Below are 11,340 nucleotides of genomic sequence, written 5' to 3'. Positions count from 1 at the left end.
TACAAAATCACCAACAACAAAATCATGATCCCCTTCTACTTCTTCAATTTCATCCTGTTCGACCTTATTTTCGATATTAACATTTTCAACAATTTCATCCTTCCATTGAAAAATATCTGCTACGATTTCATCGATCCCCTGTTTCTCCCTCGTTTTGCAAACTTTCATCGGATCCCCAATGTCGAAAAGACAACTCACCTCATTCACATTGTCACCACCCAAAAAATCATCAACATCAATAGCTATTGAGTCCCCTTTTCAATCAAATTTACTATTCTACCCTCTTCAACATCAACCAAATTACTACCAAAAACCCCTTGTTTCTTATTTTCTTGGTTTTTCAAATCCTCACCTTTTACTTCAATAACAATTTCAGCAACAAATTTCTGAGTCTTTTCAACTAGTGTTGTTGTAACAACCACATTATCACCACCATTATTTTCTAGCCCTAAATTATTACTTAGGGTTTCATTTGCCATCTTGTTTTCATCCATTTCTAGTAAAAAAAATCAAAACAAAAAATCACAATTAAGTATTTACCCTATTTATCTTAATGCTTATAACTATTAAACATTAAACACATAGTATTAAAAAAAAATATAAAAAAACACATAAATTGTTTTTAAAAAAGAAAAGGTTCGAGATAAGTCGATAACCATCAAACAAAAACCAACTTTTAGGGTTTTCTTATTTTCACAACCGCCATTGATAACATCTAGAGGTTTTGATTAGCTGAAATCTACTGACACACCCGCTAAAACCTAACGAAATTACACACGCATACATACATATCCGTTTTGCACAAACTTTATAGAAACAAATACATTATAAAAAATTTATAAACCCTAAAATATGTAAATATAAACAGAAATTAAAAAAAAAAACAGAGAGAAAAGAAGATAAAATACCTGAAGAATCTTTAAAAGTATGAAATAGGAAGCTGTTGCATGGAGTGAAGTAAAAGAAATGCGTTTAAGTATAATTAGTGTGTTTTTTGTTATATTTCAGTAGGCTTATAACTACCTTTAGTGGCCTGGTTCAATATATTCAAATTGAAAGAACCAATAAAAGAGAGATGTGTTGTAGAAGATATAGGAGAGAAAGAGGTTGAAGAGAGGTGTGATGTATTTAATGTATATGTGTGTTTTTGTAACTTACATTATGCACATATATATAGTACAAATTTTACTATCCATATTTGACTAATTACCATCCATATTTAACTACTAAATTTACAAGACTCCCCCTTGGATGGTAATTTTTTTTAAAGAGCAATTAATACTGCCTCATTAAAAACCTTGCTAAAGAAAACCCAGTGGGATAAAACTTTAGCTAAGGGAAAAAGAGTGCAGCGTAGAGTTGACTCCCCCTCAAGTAGACAACGGTGAGTCGTCACATCTTTTGAACTTGCCTCATGCCAATATTGTGAACGTATGTTTTGAAAATAGCGATTGACAGTGCTTTGGTATAAAGATCAGCAGAGTTGTTGATTGAACGTATCTCATTTTAATCTGGTTGTCTTTTACAAGATCTTGAGTATATGAGAAGAATCTGAGGTTTTCATCTGAAACTGTATCATCTAAATCTTTTATGTACAAGTTTGACCCTTGTGATTTGTCTACAGTCTCCTTCATGGTTTGCTCAAACTGTTGTTTCAATTCCTATTCCCTTTCAGTCTTTTTCTGAGCCTTACCAATATACCATTCTTTTTCATCAAACTTATGACCGTTAAGACCGTTTATAGCTTTAGCGCCTCGTCAGCATTTATGTTTTGTTCTGTCATTTTTGATACTCTTCTTTCATTTGTACTATGTAAGCTGTATTATCTTCATAGATAGTTGTTGGGCTTTTATAGCGTTCTAGTCCACAAGAATCAATAATGATTTGTATCATTGATCTTAACTAAAATCATTCCCGAGTAGCTTCATGTAATGCAATCACTTCGGCATGATTTGATGATGTTGCAACAAGTGTTTGTTTTGAGAACGTCATGATATTGCGGTGCCTCCATTTAGGAATACATATCTAGTTTGAGATTTAGCTTTATGTAGATCAGATAAATAATCTGCATCTGTATAACCAAACAAATCTTGTTTCGAGTTGTTAGAATAAAATAATTATAAATCAGTAGTTCCCCGAAGGTATCAAACTATTTGTTTGATCCCATTCCAATGTCTTTTGGTAGGGGCTGAGCTGAACCTTGTCAACAAATTAACTGCAAAAGAAATGTCAGATCTTGTATAATTTGTAAGATACATAAGAGCCCCAATTGCACTAAAATATGGAACTTCTGAACCAAGAAGATCTTCATGATCTTCTAGAGGATGAAATGGATTAGTATCAATATTAAGATCTAACAACCATATGAGTACTTAACGGTTTTTGTCTTGTCCATATTAAAATATTTTAAAATCTTTTCGGTATAAGTTGTTTGATGTATAAGTAAGTCATTAGTTATATGCTCAATATGTAAATCAACGTAATACTTGATTTTTTTCTTATTTTAACTTTTAAGATTTACTTTTAATAAAAATATAAACTACTTTTTCTTATTTTAACTTTTAAGATTTACTTTTAATAAAAATACAAACTACTTTTTCTTATTTTAACTTTTCTTTTTCTTATTTTAACTTTTAAGATTTACTTTTAATAAAAATACAAACTACTTTTTCTTATTTTAACTTTTAAGATTTACTTTTAATAAAAATACAAACTATTTTTTCTTATTTTAACTTTTAAGATTTACTTTTAATAAAAATACAAACTATTTTTTCTTATTTTAACTTTTAAGATTTACTTTTAAGAATAAACATTAGTATGCATGAAATAAATAATGATTAATTGCATAAATAATCATAAATGTTAGATAACATATAAAGACCCCATCGTATTCGTATTGATCGAAATTAATCTCGACCTATGGTACCGTGTTGTCAAATGACGTGTTGCGTACATAAAGTACCGTGTTGTCAAATGACGTGTTGCGTACAATCATGAGGTCTTATTAACATAAATATAAATGTTAGTGAAGTTAATAAGAGTTAGATTACAGAAAATATAATTAAGGCGGTATAACCGACCATATATAACTTAAATAACATAAATATAAATGTTAGTGACGTTAATGAAAGTTAGATTACAGAAATATAATTCAGACGGTATAACCGACCATATATAACTTAAATAATATAAATATAAATGTTAGTGAAGTTAATAAAAGTTAGATTATAGAAATATAATTCAGGCGGTATAACCGACCATATATAACTTAAATAACATAAATATAAATGTTAGTGAAGTTAATAAAAGTTAGATAATTTCTTACCTTGATTAGTGACGTGTGCTTGCTTAGATAAACCTTGATTATACGGAGCACTTCGTGCTGATAACGTGTTATATTTCAGTAGGCTTATAACTACCTTTAGTGGCCTGGTTCAATATATTCAAATTGAAAGAACCAATAAAAGAGAGATGTGTTGTAGAAGATATAGGAGAGAAAGAGGTTGAAGAGAGGTGTGATGTATTTAATGTATATGTGTGTTTTTGTAACTTACATTATGCATATATATATAGTACAAATTTTACTATCCATATTTGATTAATTACCATCCATATTTAACTACTAAATTTACAACATTTTTGAAATTTTTGTGGGAAAACACAAAATAAATTAACTACGGTCGATTTTAGTTTATTGTTGAGAGAATAGAAATGGCGAATATCGTGTGTATATCATCAAAACGACACGAGGGTATTTTAAAGTTACCAAGCGGTAATATTTGCATGGTACATTATTTTGCTACTCTATATTTTAGGGCCTGTTTATTTTTATTTTATGCGCCGAGTTGAGTATGTGCTTCTTTGATCAATTTATGTTTACTTTTGACTTAGAATATTATCCTTATGTTAACAGTGTTGTAAAAAACTCGATTACTCGCTGATTAATCCTCGATTAATTATTTTTAGGGGCAATCCGTTCTGATTTCCAAAAATCCGTTAAATTAATCGGTCAACATCAATTGATGAATTAAAATCGAATTTGGTAATCAAAGTTGGTCAAAGTAAAAAATGGTTAACATTTTAATGAATTTAAACTATAATTTTATAATTCTGAAGCAAAATCAACAATGTTAGACAATTACGTTAAATATTATTTTTATATTTATGGTTTTTTCTATAGTCACACATAAAATTTTTAAAATTTAATATTTAAATGTATACAGTACAATTCGATTAATCTCCGATTAATCCCCGAATTTCCGATATCTATCTATTCTAATCTTATATTAGGCTATAATGATGACATCATTAAAAAGCCCTAACCTTCTTTGAAAAAAAATCAAAAAAAAAAAAAAAATAATAATAATTCAGCCCATATACATAATGTCATATATTAAATTATTTTTGAATTAAAAAAATCTCTTTAATTAGTTAAAATCAGTAAAAAAAAAAAAAAAAAAAAAAAAAAAACATGCGTGCTCCATGAAAGTGAAAAACAAAAAACTTCTGCCACTTCAAAATCACGTTACGTCCGAACTCTCTTATTTCAAAATATTCCTCATTGGACATGCTTTATTCTTCATGCCTTTTCAACACTAATTTCTTCAATCAAGATTTCAAATTTCAAATTGAAATCTTAGTTCCACTTAATAACAAATTCAAAGCACATATGTTGCAAAACTAATTTTCAATTTCATCTGAAAAAAAGTGTTCCAATTCATCGCCAAATAGCGAATCAAATCTGCAAGTATTAGCTTGAAGCTTTTGTGAAAACGAATGAAATCGGGTTTGGGACAATGAAATCATTCCAACTGCAAAAATCATCGATGAATCTGCATGCTTCACTTCGATTGAAGTTACGCGAAAAGATACAAAAAATAAGTTGTTAGGTTAAATCAAATCGTGAATTATTTTATTTAACAAATTAGTTTTTGGTGGGTTTTAAGCATGATGAACTTGATGTTGTTTTCGATCCTGTTGAACGTCTCTATAAGGTTGAACTGCTTCGATTTTGTTTAAATTTCACAAAAATATTATTGAAGCTTTTTATAGATTTGGTATTAACATCATCAATCAAAGGTATGTGAAGGTACTTTTAACATTGAATTTAGTTATTTTAATTATCCCTTATGATTATTTGATTCATGCATATTAGCTGTTCGATGAAATGCTTGAATGAAAACTGAATTTTGTTACATTGTATTTGGTTCAACATCAATTGTGTATGAGCTTTGTTAACATCAATTGTTGTATATTCCTCATTTTGATTCTCTATTTATTTATATTGTGTATGTAGTATTGATTCTCATTGTCGATTGTAGAATGGTTCTACTTAATTGATTCTCATTGCTAATTAAAGGTTTTTTGCAGGCATCATTTTAGTTCTGAACCAGGCTTTAAACTTAAATCACTTGCGTTGGGATGACCTAAAAACTAATCCTTTTTGGTGAGTGTTGGCTATATTAAACTAAATTATCTATGAATTTTAGGTTTTCTACTTTTATAATCTGTAGTCACACAAAAAGATGATTGTTCACCTATAGTAATCTCATTGTTTTTGCTTCAGTTTGTTTGATGTTGTTTAATTAGGTTGTCTTTTTAGTGAGAGCAATCTAATTTCTTGACTGGATACCTGATACATTTAAGTCGTTGGTATGAGAAGAGACTGAAGTTAAATCCATGTAAGTATCTTGACTTAAGATTTGATTTATAACCATGCAAGTATCATGTAAGTATCTCGATTTAAGATGCATGCTGTAAGTATCTATTTCTGTGGGTAAATGGGTTGGTTTTGGTTGAAGTATCTCGATTAAAGTATGCCTGCTGTAAGTATCATTTTCTGTGGTGGGGTTGGTTTTGGTTTAAGTTTTTGTAACTCATAAAAATGTGTCCAGCCAAAATTTTCTTTCTTCATAAACATAGAACCATATGTCCAAAATGAAGATATTCAATTCAACTCAAGTGCATATTGTCAGTTTTGAAATGGTGGTGTTGACAAAACGACGTAACTGAAGTCATTGTACAGATCCCAGTTTGGTAATATGACAAAAAAAGACCCAACCAATATGTCGATATATGCTTATCAGGTAAGTACTGATTGACATAGCTTTGCGTTTATATGGTGTCTATAGATGCTACTTTCGAGTGGGTCAATTATTTTACTGTTGATCTATATAGCAGTCATTTGTCCGTAGGGTTTGAAGTTATATTTTGTGGTTATTTCAAGTTGTTTATTTTTTTATTAAGTTGATAGGGTGATGGAATGGATTTGAGGAAGGTAACTATTACTGAAAGTTGTTGATGCTCAAGTGTTCGGGAAATTTTTCTTTATAGATTGAAGTTTTAAGTTTCATAGTAGCAACTAACAAGCATTTGTTGCTGCTGCCATAAGCCCATAAATGTATATGTGGCAAGTAAAGGAGACAATTACGATTTCAGTATATCATAAGAAAGTGATTCTGAAAAGGTATGTTGTATTTTCTTACCCACTTTCGCATATATTTGTTATTTTAATATGTATGGATGGTGTTTGATGAAGTTGAGTTATTATAGATTTATTGTTCATATAAAGTATTGTGTTAGGATTTTAGTGAGTTATTTTGAATAATGTTAATGTTAATATTACTTGAGATGTATATGATGAATAATTTTGATTGTATTGAGGCTAACACAGGTATGCAATTTTGTGTATATGTATATTATAACTTGATAGATAATACTATCCACCTATTATCTCTCTGAAAAAAAAAGATGTGTAGCATTTTTTGCTAAAAAGTTCTAATCAAAAGAGACAATAGTCCTCACTATGCTTTAATCATAGGTACAGATAGTATTGACCGTTAAGGGGCAATAGTACTGATATACATTTGAACGTATGCTTCAACATCAAATTTGGTCACCTTCATTAATTGGTCATCATGTGTTTTAATCAGCCTTTTTAAGTTTATGTTTTGGGATGGGTGGGTTTTTGAGTTATGCCATTCTTAAGTAGTTACATATGCCTCTTCTATAAGACTATACCATTTTAAGAAATTGTCTATGTGGCAAAATGGGCGGGTCGTTGTCATGTACTATTATTAATACTAACAATTGTCAATTATATTATAACATATGTCATGTACTATTATTAATACTAACATTTGTCAATTATATTATAACATATCAATTATAACATATCGTTCAAAAAAATTTCTTTGAAAAACCCGTGATTTCACGAGTCCTTTAACTTATATAGTTTCATCGTTTTCCACGATACCCTCAATCCCATGTACCAATTTTCATCCCACTTCATTTTCTCCTACAAAACCTTTAAATCAAGAATATATTTTTCTTGTAAAAATTATTAAACAACTTCCAAAACGATTGCTTAGACTTGGATCCACTTCATTCCCAAACAGAAAGCAAATAAATTCTTCCAGAACAACATACGTAATCGAAAGGTATGGTGTGAGAACTAGTATATCCTTACCGTCAGGGGAAAAAGCACCCATAGTTGATGTTAATTTATGTCCGTTGATCAAGCATATATTTGATCTATAGAGTTCGGTCTACACTTGGTCAACAAAAGAGGGGAATTTAAGGGTCATTCGGTTAATTGGTTTAACTCTCTGGGACATTAAACGTCCTCTCACCATCATCGAGTTAGCCGGTATTGATTGTTCAAGGGATGTGTTAGGCTTTATGTTCATAGAATGTTACATGTAACCATTAATTAAAGCTTATGAAGTTGTTAAAATTTCGGTAGCGCGGGTTAGAGTCTTAATGACAATGATATAATCGTAGGTGATTTGTGAGTGCAAGTGTGTGTAGAATATAATGTGTGTAAAGTGTGTTGTAATGAGGGTTCGATGCCCTATTTATAGTCAAACATCTTTGTCCTTTACCATCACGTAATAGGACAAAGGGACCATGTCCCTGCTAAGCTGTACTATTTGGTCAGTCGGTTAAAGATGAAAAAGTGCACGTGGTCTCAGCACAGTCTGCCAGCTGTCGGTTGACCGGACAGTTTGGGATCGTGCCAACAACCTTTTTTTTTTTTTTTTTTGTGCACTACTCTTAACTGTATGTTGTTGTTCTTGACCCAGGCCTTTGGCAATGCCAGTTTGGCGCTGATAATGCTAGCTTAGTAAGCGCGCCCATTAACAGCGCTAACGGATTATGGGTGCATCCTACTTATGGCGCATTATGACGTTGTAAGCATGTATGACATACTTATGCTTAATATGTGACGACCCGGAAATTTCTGACGAAATTTAAACTTAATCTTTATATGATTTCGACACGATAAGCAAAGTCTGTAAGGTTGAGTCTCAAAATTTTTGAACTATGTTATGAATTCATTTGACCTTCGACTATTCCCGACGATTCACGAACCACTATCTGTAAATAAATATATATATATATATATATATATATATATATATATATATATATATATATAAATATATATATATATATATATATATATATATATATATATATATATATATATATATATATAAATTTGAAATAGAAACTTATATGATTTAATTCATTTGTGTACATAAAATAATATATGATATTACTATAAATCTCTCTCTCTCTCTCTCTCTATATATATATATATATATAATTTAGAATTTATTTAATAAATGCTCGTAGCGCTCGTTTGTCATTTTGATAGTTATTAATCAAGTTAGAAACGAACTTATGTGATTTTAAAATAAACGGTGATCCGAAAATGGGTTTTATAAAATTTAGACCTAGTAAAAATGTATTTAGGAGCTGTTTGTTAAATTTTAGAACTTTTTATATTTTACTAAGAATTGAGAGGGACAGTTGATGTAATTTTTATTTAAACAATTGATAATCAAATTTTATACCATAATGACCAAAACAAATAAAGCTATTTAATTTAAAAATATGGGATTTTTCTGGAGACTTTTATTCGCCACTGAGTAACAACGGAGTACGAAATAATAGTCCGTGAAAACTGTCGGTAACTAACATACAAATAATAGACTGCTAACTGTATATCTGTGCACGTTTATATGATTATGTGATTTAAGATTAATATTTTATTATTATAACTAAACACCCACTGCTACCCTTTTGAAATTATCAAGCTACTGTGTAAAATGAATGATTTATATGCACTGTTTTTGTTATATATATATATATATATATATATATATATATATATATAGGGTGAGGATCCATGGAGAACTCATGGTAGTAGAGAACTCATGAAACTCGTGCAGATTCACTACACATTTTTTTTTGCAGATTTTTTTTTCTGTTCAGATTTTTTTTTTTGCAGATTCAGTCAATCAGCGTGCAGATTGACGATTTTTTCCAGTTTTTTTTTTTTTTTTTTACAGATCGACTTTTTTCATTTTTTTTATGCAGATTGAGTCAATCTGCGTTTTTTTTTTGCAATTTTTTTTTTTTTGCAGATCGACTTTTTTCTGTGCAGATTTTACTTTTTTTTGTGCAGATTGAGTCAATCTGCGTGTAGATTGACCTTTTTTTGCAGTTTTTTTTTTTTTTTTTTTTTTTGCAGATTCACTTTTTTTTTTCTATGTAGATTTGCTGTTTTTTTTTTTTGCAGTTTTTTTTTTTCATATTGTATTTTTTTTTCATAGATTGAAGCTCAATCTCCATATAGATTGAAGTTCAATCTATGAGTTCTATGGGTTCTCTACATACTCTAGTTCTCTAGGGATCCTTTCACTATATATATATATATATATATATATATATATATATATATATATATATATATATATATACCTATACCTATACCTATACCTATACCTATACCTATACGTGCATATATTTATAGATACACATAAACACTAAATCATTCACTCTCTTCTCTACTACTAGGATCAATCACCTCCTTCGCCAACGTCTTCTTCACCACTTTTCATCACAACCTTTCGCCACCTTTTGTAACCGCACACTATCATCTCTCTCTCTCTCTCTCTCTCTATATATATATATATATATATATATATATATATATATATATATATATATATGAGGATATACATAAACATCCTACAACCACCTTCAAACAAGCAATATGAAATCGCCACCTTTGAAAATCCACCTCTCTCTTTTTCTCGCTCTTCTTTGTTATTGTTTTTCTTCTTCATACCACGATCAACAAATCACAACCACCACCTTTCTTATTACGTCCATAACCACCATATTTTTTTAACAATCACCACACACATAAACATTGAACACCTTCCACATCTCTCCTTTCTTGTCTCTCTTTCTCATCTCTCTCTCTCTTCTATTGTGACCAAGAACAACTATCATTGTTGTAGTTTTATTTTTGTTCGTGTCGGTGCTTATAATAGAAAAAGGATTATGAGTGGCTACTTTAAACATGGACCCTTTCCTCCACTTGTAACCATAAATTGATTATAAATTTAAATCCCTCATTTTGGTCCGTATAATTTTTATGAATTGCCGGGATCCAATGTTAAAGTGATTGTGACAACATCCCTATTTCTCTTTTGTACCGAACTACAGCACCATCCATAATCCATCGTTAATTAAATCTTGATTGTGGGTCACGTATTCCTTTTTGCTTTAGCCGAAGCACTTGGTGTTAATTTTAGGCGACATTTGCATGTTCTTTTTTTTTCGGTTGAGGCCAACAAGCAAAACCCAATAAACCACCAAACCCATTTGATTTACCTCTTCTTCTGCAGCTCGTGTTTATTTTTTTTGTATTCCTTCGAAACCCATTTAAATACCAGATAACTACCAAAACCTCACCCTTGAACACCACCCTCGCTACCCATGTAAATCACCAACATGTTATCCTTACAAACGCTACTGCACTAATTACTTTTCGTTCCCTTTTCAAACAACTACTTCCTACTGCTGCATACTATATGCCTTTTTGTTTTAGTCGTGATTTTTTTAAATAAAGTTAAAGCTAAATTAGACATGATTGTAATTAGTGGGATATATGATTATGGTAGGGTCTAGTGACAAGCTGGATATTGTTACAATTGATTAACTGCAAAACCAAGCACACGTTGTTGCTTTTGGCATTAAATAAAGAAGCCAAAATCCTTTTGACTGTTGGGAAGAAACCCCACCAACCATCGGTGGAATTAATTTGAAAAGAAATAAACGAGTCGATTAATAAAATTACTTTGTCCCTTGGACTTGCTTTAAATTAGTTGGGCTGAGTTCCAAACATTTGCGTGTTGGGCTTCTGATTTCATGCTGGGCCGTAAATCAGTTTCTGTTTTCCTGTTGGGCTTCTGACATCCTGCTGGGCTGTAAATCAGTTTATGGTTGTTTGTTGTTCTGAAACAAGAACATGAATGATAA

General features: G+C 30.3%; 1 long non-coding RNA gene across 2 annotated transcripts; it reads left to right on the top strand.

The window, feature by feature from the left end:
• The first annotated feature begins 4,571 nt into the window (after positions 1–4,571).
• On the top strand, positions 4,572–6,526 carry LOC139867624 (uncharacterized). Of its 2 annotated transcripts, XR_011765895.1 has the most exons (4): positions 4,572–5,089; positions 5,371–5,446; positions 5,590–5,681; positions 6,247–6,526. It is a non-coding gene; the product is annotated as an uncharacterized lncRNA (long non-coding RNA). The 2 variants fall into 2 exon arrangements; XR_011765894.1 differs by having other exon boundaries at positions 4,572–5,446.
• Positions 6,527–11,340: the final 4,814 nt, after the last annotated feature.

Source organism: Rutidosis leptorrhynchoides, chromosome 9 (genome assembly GCF_046630445.1).
Source record: "Rutidosis leptorrhynchoides isolate AG116_Rl617_1_P2 chromosome 9, CSIRO_AGI_Rlap_v1, whole genome shotgun sequence".
Classification (NCBI taxonomy): Eukaryota; Viridiplantae; Streptophyta; class Magnoliopsida; order Asterales; family Asteraceae; genus Rutidosis; species Rutidosis leptorrhynchoides.
Note: the sequence above shows the minus strand (reverse complement) of the source record. Positions and strands in the feature narration are given on the sequence as shown.